Source organism: Lethenteron reissneri, chromosome 69 (genome assembly GCF_015708825.2).
Source record: "Lethenteron reissneri isolate LAM-NWPU_2019-01 chromosome 69, ASM1570882v1, whole genome shotgun sequence".
NCBI lineage: Eukaryota > Metazoa > Chordata > Hyperoartia > Petromyzontiformes > Petromyzontidae > Lethenteron > Lethenteron reissneri.
Genome location: NC_083847.1, coordinates 10,850,436 through 10,860,269, shown reverse-complemented (window position 1 = coordinate 10,860,269; position 9,834 = coordinate 10,850,436). Strand labels below are relative to the sequence as shown.

The window sequence follows — 9,834 nt, the reverse complement described above, 5'->3', positions numbered from 1 at the left end:
TATTCCACCTTTTGAACATCCCACCAGGGGCCGTGAGTCCAGCTTACGCTTCTTGTGTCGCTGCGAACGGGGGTAGCATGGGCATCGTGGGGCAGGTGGACGCTAACATATCTATCGGGGGTGTGTCGGCCTCGGGAATTGTGTTAATTTCGAGGTCCCTTGCGGTTCCTTGCCTGTTGGGTACTGATTTTCTCGCTAAAATGCCCATTCTAATTCGAATCAATTAAAACTGCATTGAATTGCCGGGGGGCCGTAAAATGGCATTTTTACCGTCCGCCTGGGGGCGACCTGCTCCTGTCGCCCAGGTGCAGGCGTTATTGGAAGTTTCTGTTGATATTCCACCTGGCTCACAGATGCTCATTCCCTTACGATATCGGAAGCTGGTGCCTGGTCGGCAGGGTGCTTTTGGGGTTTTGCTGTCGCCATCCGCCGCTATTACGGGCGGATCAGCGCTGGTGGGGGCGCAAACTATTGTCCGGCCAGATCAGCGGCCGTTTTTGCAGGTGCTTAACGCGAGTACCGAAAGCGTGTGTGTTCCGGCTGGTACCGTTGTGGTACATGCCACTACGGCGTTTACGGCTCACAGTGATCTGTCCAGCGGGGGGCTGGTTGGGGGTGTTTCACACGATGAAGCGGTGGATGATCGTTGGATTGCTGAATTGTGTGGGGAGAATTCAGCCCTTTCCGGCGAACAACGTTGTGCGATTCGTAAATTATTATCGAGTTATTCGGATGTGTTTAGCTCCGATGATTTGGACTTGGGACGCACCTCGCTGCTTTATCATCATATCGACACAGGGGACGCTGCCCCTATTCGCTTAAACTCGCGTCGGATGAGTCCGGCTGAGCGAGAGCATGTTCGAGGGGCAGTGGATGACATGTTGAACGCGGACATAATATCTCCGTCTAACAGCCCATGGGGCGCGCCTGTTGTGTTGGTTAAAAAGAAGGATGGCAAATTGCGATTTTGTGTCGATTTTCGTAAGTTGAATAAAGTGTCGGTAGCAGATGCGTACCCCCTGCCGCGTATGGACGATTCTCTCGACGCCTTGTCGGGGGCCAAGTTCTTTTCAACGCTAGATCTCTCTTCGGGCTTCTGGCAGCTCCTCCTTGACGAGCCCTCGAGAGAAAAGACTGCTTTCCGTACGCCGCAGGGGTTATTCCAATTTAACTGTCTTCCGATGGGGTTGAATGCGGCCCCTGCCACTTTTCAGAGGTTGATGGAGTTGGTATTAACGGGGTTGCAGTGGGAGACATGTCTGATATATTTAGACGATATTATCGTCTTCAGCCGCACATTTGATGAGCATTTACTGCGGTTGGAGGCTGTATTCACCAGGATGCGTTCTGCTAATTTGAAATTCAAGCCAAAAAAATGTCACCTACAGCAACACTCCGTTCGTTACTTGGGGCATATTGTTAGTGCGGACGGGGTGGCCACAGATCCGGAGAAAACTGCGTGTGTCCGTGATTGGCCAACCCCGGCCACGGTGGGTGATGTGCGTCGGTTTTTGGGGTTCGCCTCTTATTATCGGAGGTTTGTTCCAAATTTTGCTACGATTGCGAGGCCTTTGCATCTCCTTACGGGGAAAGGACACAAATTTGCTTGGGGACCGCCGGAGGAGGCGGCGTTTCGAAGCCTGCGTGATCTATTGGCTACGGCACCAACGTTGGATTATCCGGATTTTGAACATCCCTTCATTCTGGATACGGATGCGAGTGACACTGGCATTGGGGCGGTGTTGTCTCAGTCAAAAGGTGGAGTTGAACGCGTAGTGGCGTATGGTAGTCGGGTTTTGTCTCCCGCAGAAACCCGCTACTGCGTCACTCGCAGGGAACTTTTGGCTATTGTTTTTTTTCTCCGCCAATTTCGACCGTATCTGTACGGTCGGTCGTTTATTGTCCGCACGGACCATGCGGCCTTGCAGTATGCTCTTAAGATGGACCAGCCGTCCGGCCAATTGGCAAGGTGGCTGGACACGCTGCAAGAATTTTCCTTCCAAATTCAACATCGGAAGGGTGTGCGTCACGCTAATGCGGGCGCGCTTTCCAGGTTGCCGCAGCGATCCCCTTGCGCGTGTGCGTCGGGGACGCATAGGTGTGGACCGATTCAGCACCCCCCTCAGCCTGTCGCGCTGGCGGTTGATGTGCCTGAAGCTCCGCTTAAGCCGGGACCGGTTGATGGGGGACCGGCTGATGGGATTTTGCGTCTCCCGAGGTCTGTGTGGATTCGGGAGCAAATGTTGGATGATTCCTTGGTAACGTTACGAAAGCGATCGGAAAAGGCGAGTAGGGGACTCGGTGCGGGTGGTGCGCCGGAATCCGCTCTCCGAGATGGGTTGCTGATGTGGAGGGAAGGGATACAGGAACGCTGGCGTCTGGTTGTACCGGCATCATTGCGGTACGAATTGATTAGGACTCTGCATTGTGACAGACTTTTACATCTGGGGGTGCAGAAGACCCTATTGACGCTGCAGCGAGACTATTATTGGCACGGCATGTCGACAGATGTCGTCGGTCACGTTCGCGCGTGTCCCGATTGTGCCCACCAGAAGCCACCTAAACATCCATATGTGCCGCCGATACAATCTATTCAGGTATCTCGGGTTAATGAATTGGTGGCGTTAGATATTTTGGGACCCTTTCCGCCATCCGCTAGGGGAAATAAATATTTGCTAGTGGGGGTGGAGTACCTCTCCCACTGGCCGATGGCCTGGCCTTTGCCGGACCAGTCAGCGGCGTCTATCACAGATGCATTTCTATTTGGGTATGTTATGGACAAGGGGGCGCCGGAGAGGCTCCTTACAGACCAAGGCCGGAATTTTTCGTCTAAATTGTTGGGGGAGGTGTGTGCGGCTCTTGGAACTAAAAAGATACGGACATCCCCCTATCACCCACAAACGGATGGTATGGTGGAACGGTTAAATCGGACCCTGTCCGCCATGCTGTGTCATACGGTCAGTGAAAAACAATCAGATTGGGATTTGCATATCCCTGGGGTGCTTTCGGCGTATCGCATGACGCCGCACACGGCTACTGGATATTCGCCGTTCTTTCTTATGTACGGCCGTGAAAACGTGCCGCCAATCAATGAGCAGTTGGGAACCGGAGCGAGGGGACCTGTTAAACCTCTTCCTGATTATATTCAGGACAACGTTCGCCGTGTCACTGAGGCGAGGGAAGGAGCCCGCGTGGCTACGGCCAAAGCCCAGGCACGGAACGAGCGGTGTGCTCGACGTTCAAAGGGGGAGTGCCCCTGGAAAACGGGGGACCTGGCCTGGCTTCATTGCCCACAGGTGCGGCCAGGTACCTCTCCTAAATTACATAAACCATGGCAAGGACCGGTCCGCCTCATCGCGGTTCCCAACCCACAGTCGGCGCGTGTTCGGGTTGGTTCGCGGCGCTGGTTCGTACATACATCTCGGTTGAAGCCGTACATTGCCCCGCGACCTGATGCGTCATCTCCTGAGGTTGCCTTGCCGGGGTCTGTTGCTGCCGACTCGCCCTTGCCTGTGCCTGCTGACCTTGCAAGAGCGCCTGTCGTACCCCTTACAGACAAGCCGGCCGTGACGCCGCAGGAGGGAGGACGCTCCGCTCGCGGGGTGCCGATCGGGGCCGCGGAATCTCCGGGACCTGCAGCCCTTCCTGCCCCGCCACGGACGAGATTACGGGACGCCTCTGAACGGGACCGGGACGGTGGCAGGCCTCCAATGGCGACGGACAAACTTGCTCCTGTCGCCCTTAAAACCCTGCCACGCTCCCGCTCGGCGGGAGGGCCGCCGACCGTCCGGGACGGTCCGGCTACCCATACTCGCTCGAAATCCCTCACATTTCGTTAACTTGTGTTGTGTTCTTGTTATATTGTTGTTGTATGCTTCGTGTCCTTTAATGTATTGGTCTTTTACGCTCGCATTACTTGTTAGGTTGTTGTTCAGCCGAGGTCGGCTGGATTTTCTCTACGGGGGAGGGTGATGTAATGCGGGCGTGAACGACCTCCCGGAGGTGACGTCATGAGGGGAGGAGTTAGGTCACGTGGGGGAGAGGGGTCAGGTCTATAGGGAGAGGAACCGGAAGAGGAGAGGGAGTGACGGGAGACTAGGAACGAGGTAGGCCACGCAGGGCGAGAGCGGGAGAGTGGCGAGATCGCCACGTATGCGGGGAACGAGGTACGGCACCGTCGGCCAACGGTGACTGACCCGGAGCAGCGAGGAGGCTGCAAGTGGCAGTGGGGGTCTGCACACGGAGTTGGCAGCGGGAGTCTGCACATGGAGTTGGCAGCGGGGGTCTGCACACGGAGTTGGCAGCGAGACTGCAAGGAGAGGAAGGAGGCTACAATAGTGATAGCAGCCGGGGGCTGCAAGCAGAGTATCTCTAAGAGAGTGCCGTGAGGGTAAATACGAAGAACCCAAATAAAGGACACGGATGTCAGAGAGAAGCGTCCGAGTCTTTTATTACACATGGAAGTGAAAACCAATCATAAGTGTGTAGTTGACACAATGGGGAATTTGTGGGAAACTAATGGAGGTTTTGTGGCAAGGTCAATATGGGTTAACCTGAGAGAGTGATTTCGGACCCAGGAATGCAACCCCCACGTGCGGGTCTGCCTGTCTTAATTTGGGTGGCAGGTGGTGGCGGGTTTCCTATTGACAGTTTTACTTGTCATTAACCTGACCTCGCCCAAACATTTAGAATGCACTAAATCCGATTTTGTTTGCGCCTTCCTGGAGCACTGGCCTCCAGTCTGATTTGAGAGCTGCTGATTTCACCAGGATGGCAGGAGGAAGGTCCAGGTGGAGCTGTAGGAGATGCGGCAGGGGCTGAATGGACTTGTCTGGGCTTTCACCATTGACTGCCCTAAGAACCTAAGATCGGCGAGAGCTGGAGGTGAGTTCCATTGACTTGATTCTGCTAATCGGACCCACAGACTACCTATGACATAGTGCTATAGAATGGGTCTGCTGGGTCAACGGCTCCCTTTTGTATCAACCTAGATCATCTCTCCTGGTTCTTTTGCAATTGTGCGCTTGCATTTCCTGCAAGTACCATAATTCACTACCTAAACTAGGCTCTTGCTGTGAGGTTCTATGTTGGCACAGTAGCTGGTTCCCTGAACTTGTTGTATCACCACGGGCTACATGGGTTATCTTTCGTGATTCGTTGTATTCTCCCATACCCTCCCACCATGTTCCACCCAGTGTGCACCACAGATGGGCGCTTTGTGGTGCCCGTGTCTCGGAACCTAACGTCTCCACCGCTGGACCTGAGCACCGTGCACCTGACTGGCAGTAGCAGTGCGCAGTGCAGCCCCGTGCTGGTGTCTGCAGACCTTGCAGTCTTTGACGTACCCATGGCAGCGTGTGGTGCCACTGTACAGATACTGGGCTCCTGGACTCTGCTTTGCCCTGCCCCCATCCTGATGGTTGTTTGACCTTGTTAAAGTGCTGCATCGGACCATTCACGATGTACAACTACTTAATGTGCAGAATACAATCATGCACGAGTTGATAAAGAACAGCGTGGTCACTGACTGAGTCAAATGAATCGAGTGCCAAAGCAGAATTTAGGGGGATCCTAATATCTAAGTTTGAGCAATTTGGACTCTTAGCCAGAACCAGTTATCAGTCTTCTGCTTGATCGCTCAATGGAAGTATCGTTGTGTAAACTACTTTTTGTTGTGACCAGTGGAGTGGACAGGAGCTCGTGTACGAGTTAATGTTGGTCTCCGAGCGGGAGCTCTGCGTCGATGGAAACGTCGCCATCACCAAGTCGTCCACATACAAGTAAGCACTGCCACCACCCCTCTGCACGTACTTTGCTCATGAGGGTCAAGCATGAGTCTTGCACCCCCATCAATGAGCACTGTCCCTGCAACATTAAATATTTGCAACATATCCCTGCAGAACCATGACCAATCTGTGCTTCCATATTCAACGATTTAATTTTCAAATTGGGACATTCAACACACAAGGGCAACTTTTCTTCGTCACCAGGATCTTTTTAACATCGCCTGAAGTAGTAGGAATATGGTTTATGGCTAATGTAATCACGGTATTAACCAAAGTGGTCCCTTGACTGGTACGTCTGCAAAGCACCCTGTCAGTCTGCTGCGTGGCTCCTGCAATCTCTTGCTGCCGTGAGGGCGTTGTGCATGACTTTTTATGGGTGGTGTCTGTTTGCCAGGATGGTTCTTCAATGCCGCTTCCTTGGAAGTGGAGACGTGCAGCTTGGAGTGCAGGTGAGCACTCTCCCACCGCCACCTCCAGCCACGGCCACTGGGCCCCTCTCCCTGCTGCTCCAGGTCTTCACTGGTGAGTACTGCCCTCTCACACCCTGTGCAGTTCTGAGAGGACAAATGGCACTTTAGGGGAACACAGGTTGTGCTGTTGCTCTGCCCAGGGAAGATTTTAGTCTGTATTCTCCGTATTAGCTCTGGCTCGAAGCCAGCTGTAAGCCATGCTTATTTTATCCATTGCTGAGCTAGCAAGCTCAACCCTGGTATAATTTACCCTGATGCAGACTGCATGCGCTTTTTGAATGCATCTGCAACATTTATCGGCATGGTCGCTGGACTTGAACTGCAAACCACTGCAACAAATGGACGACGTGCTCGGCTGTGCTGCCAGTATTGTGAACCTGCCAACAGAGTTCATAATGAGCCATAATGGAACTAGAACGACTTGCACATTCTCCATGGTACGACGTTAAACTTCAAATGCTAATTTCTGCTGAGGTTTTGAATCTAGCAGCTATTAGCTGAAACCATGTTGGTGTGGGGCCGACATTGAACGGGATGACAATGCCCCTACCAAATGCGTCTTTTTGCACAACCCATCAATCAAAACGGTCTCCTTGAGGGCATTGTTTACAGGAAAATTGGACTGGCTTTCTTAGCCTCATTTGTCAGGTCACATTTTGCTTGAACGAATTGTTGTCAATAGCTTCATTGGTTACCAATTGGCTAATAATGGGACTAGAGCTTGGCCAACTGTTAGCACCCGATTCCCACCCCTCCGTGTGAAACTGTGCCCCTCACAACAGCTACAGACATTTAGAGATGCCGTTGTATACACCGTATGTAGCCAACCATGCTAATCGGAGGTGAGGGTCACGTCATTTTATTTTGAAAATACAAATGAAATATAAACCACGTTTTTTTTTGCCAGGAACATGTTGAGGTGCACTAGTTCAATTCAAAAGTAATGCGCACGTTTTAGGGGATTTGTGCTTCGCCTTGTCCAATGAACTCGAAACAGGACCTTTACACCACTAATCCACATGCCTTGTTAACCATGTCTGCACGCTGCCAGACAACTCCTACATCACGCCGTACCAGCCTTGGCAGTACCCGCTGGTAACGCTTCTGGGAACGCCGCTCTACGTGCAGGCGTCACTGCTGCACCGCTCTGACCCCACGCTGGTGCTCTTCCTGAAGGACTGCTGGGCCACGCCCACGGCAGATGCCACCGACCCCACGCAGTGGAAGCTTGTGGTGGATGGGTGAGGCTGGGCGGGGTAGTGCTCTCTAAACCCTCTCTCACTGCCACAGCAGGGCCTGCAGAGGCAACCTGGTTTGAGGCATTGGTTGTCTCTTTTTCTTCCCCCACGTAAGTCGAGTTGTGCTAATTACGTCCTCTTGCAATGACAAAGGTTCGTGTAATGGCGACTATCAAGTACTGGCGTCTAAGCAAGATTGCAGTGCCATCCAAAATGTCGATGGCCACCAATGCTCCTTGGGGTTGATGTTCTGAATGTTAACACAGCCACCCTCTGCCTCCTCCCAGAGCTGGTGGTTTGTACAAGGCCGGACTTACATGCAGTGGTGGTTGCATTGCACAGATGCACTACATATTGGCATTTGGGCTGCCTTGCTGGTCGTGAACATGTCTTGACTGTAAAGCTGGCCTTCATCCTTGCGTGCAGATTTAAATAAAGATGCGTGCATTCAATCTGCTTTAAATTGAGGGTAAACGGCACTTTTTTCCTGTGCAGCTGCCCCGTGTTGCAGTGTGGTCTTCCCTGGTGATGCTGACCTGCACTCCAGGCCTTCGCCTTCATGAACTCTGACCGCAGCACCACCCGTGACCTCGTTAGTGCCTGATTCTTTCCATCCATTAAAAAATTAACCCGTAAAAAAAAGTTTTTCACTATAAATCCTTTATATGCGTGGCGGCTAGAGTCCTCTCGTCCTCTGGCTTGAGATGGCTGCCACCTATGGGTCAGATGATTGCCTGCCACCATTAAGCAATTGGTAATTAAATATAATTTATTTTTTCCTAAAAAGTGTAAAATTTTGGAAACATTTTTTCACGAAAATAAATTGTCATGCACAACGAGTCTGTATGCAAAATGTCAGCTCGATTGGATCACGGGAAGTGGGTTCAAAAACGACTGAAAGATTTGCACAGTCGTAAGCGTGCAAGCAAGCAAGCAAGTGAACTTAATATAAAGGATTTAAAAACCAGGTCCCCATGGAGGGATGACATGTACTGTGTACAACTGGAGAAGGCAGAAGGACTACCTTAAACATGGGAAACTTTACTTACTGGAGCGATGCATTCTGTCTGCCACAGGTTTACCTGCACTGCTCTATCGTGGTGTGTGACGGCTCCAGCCCCAACTTCCTCACCGAGTGCAATCGGCAGTATGGACAGACCAGGCGCTACAGTGAGCACTACCGCGACCTCTGAATATCTTGCGCTTGTTACCCAGAAAAGCCTCGCAGAGAAACGACTTGTCAGGACAAAGGGGTTTTCATGTTGGTGGTAATGTTGCTTTGTCAACGTTTATATTTAGAGCACATTAGCTGTGACTTTGCAGACTGGTTTTTGACAAGCCGTGGCATGCCATAATGACCTACTCGTTTGATTTTTCTGGGGAACTTGACCTGAAGCATTTGGTGTCCTTTTGTATGGGCCAGTGGTCATCAATCGATTTCTGTTCTTGTTCCAGAGCGCAATGCCATCTCTGACGCTTCCAGCGTGGTAGGAAAGCACGTGGTGTCGCTGCAGGGCCCCGTGCTCTTTGAAGACGCTCCTGTTAACGACGCTGCTCTGCTGTTGCTGGAGGCTCCCTCATCGTGGGCCTCGGCTGGTACTCTGTCCTTTCTCCTCGCAACTGCCACAGCCGTCATTGCGCTGCCTGTCTGCTGCCATTGCCGTCAGGAGGCACAGGAGCCGGGCTGTGGCGCTCGATGGGAGTGGCTATTGATGACAACTTGTGATTGCTGGAACTTGAATGTCTCGCTTGACCATTGTCAAAATAAAAGTTTGAAATTTGCTACTGCTGTTCTGACCTTTTTACGAAGATTGTATGTGTGCAATATGTAGGAAACTATTAATGCGGCATTTGGCCACGTTTCTTCCCCAAGGCAAGTCCCTCAATAGCAGCAACTTGTACGAAGGTTCAGGCCATTGGCTTCTTCAAACAAGAGTACCTTGCCATGCTTAAAGAATATGAATCCAGAATTAATTTAATTAATCTTTTCCCCCTAAAGACACGCAAAACTTGGACATTATGTTCCAGGGACATTTCCCATCACACTAACAAACTATTCCAAAGGTAATCAATGTAGTGCAAGGGGGGAGAAACGGAGGTAACTAGCTTTAAGTAAAAGTTAGGTGGCATTACAAAGCATCTCTCCACATTGTCAAAAGTGCTTTTCCCCTGGAAAAGATGCCAACCACGCTATGGGAAGCTTGACTAGACATTCTTTGTGGCCTTGTGAACGAGTGGCTTCTGATGCAGTGACGACGCCTCTGTCTTAGCTGCATTGGGGCGATTGCTGGAGAAACTCTGCCTCAACGCGGTTCCTCAACGGTTAACGCCTTGGGCATA

The 9,834-nt window shown here is 51.7% G+C and overlaps 1 pseudogene; it reads left to right on the top strand.

The window, feature by feature from the left end:
* The first annotated feature begins 226 nt into the window (after positions 1-226).
* Positions 227-9,207, top strand: LOC133360456 (zona pellucida sperm-binding protein 4-like; annotated as a pseudogene).
* Positions 9,208-9,834: the final 627 nt, after the last annotated feature.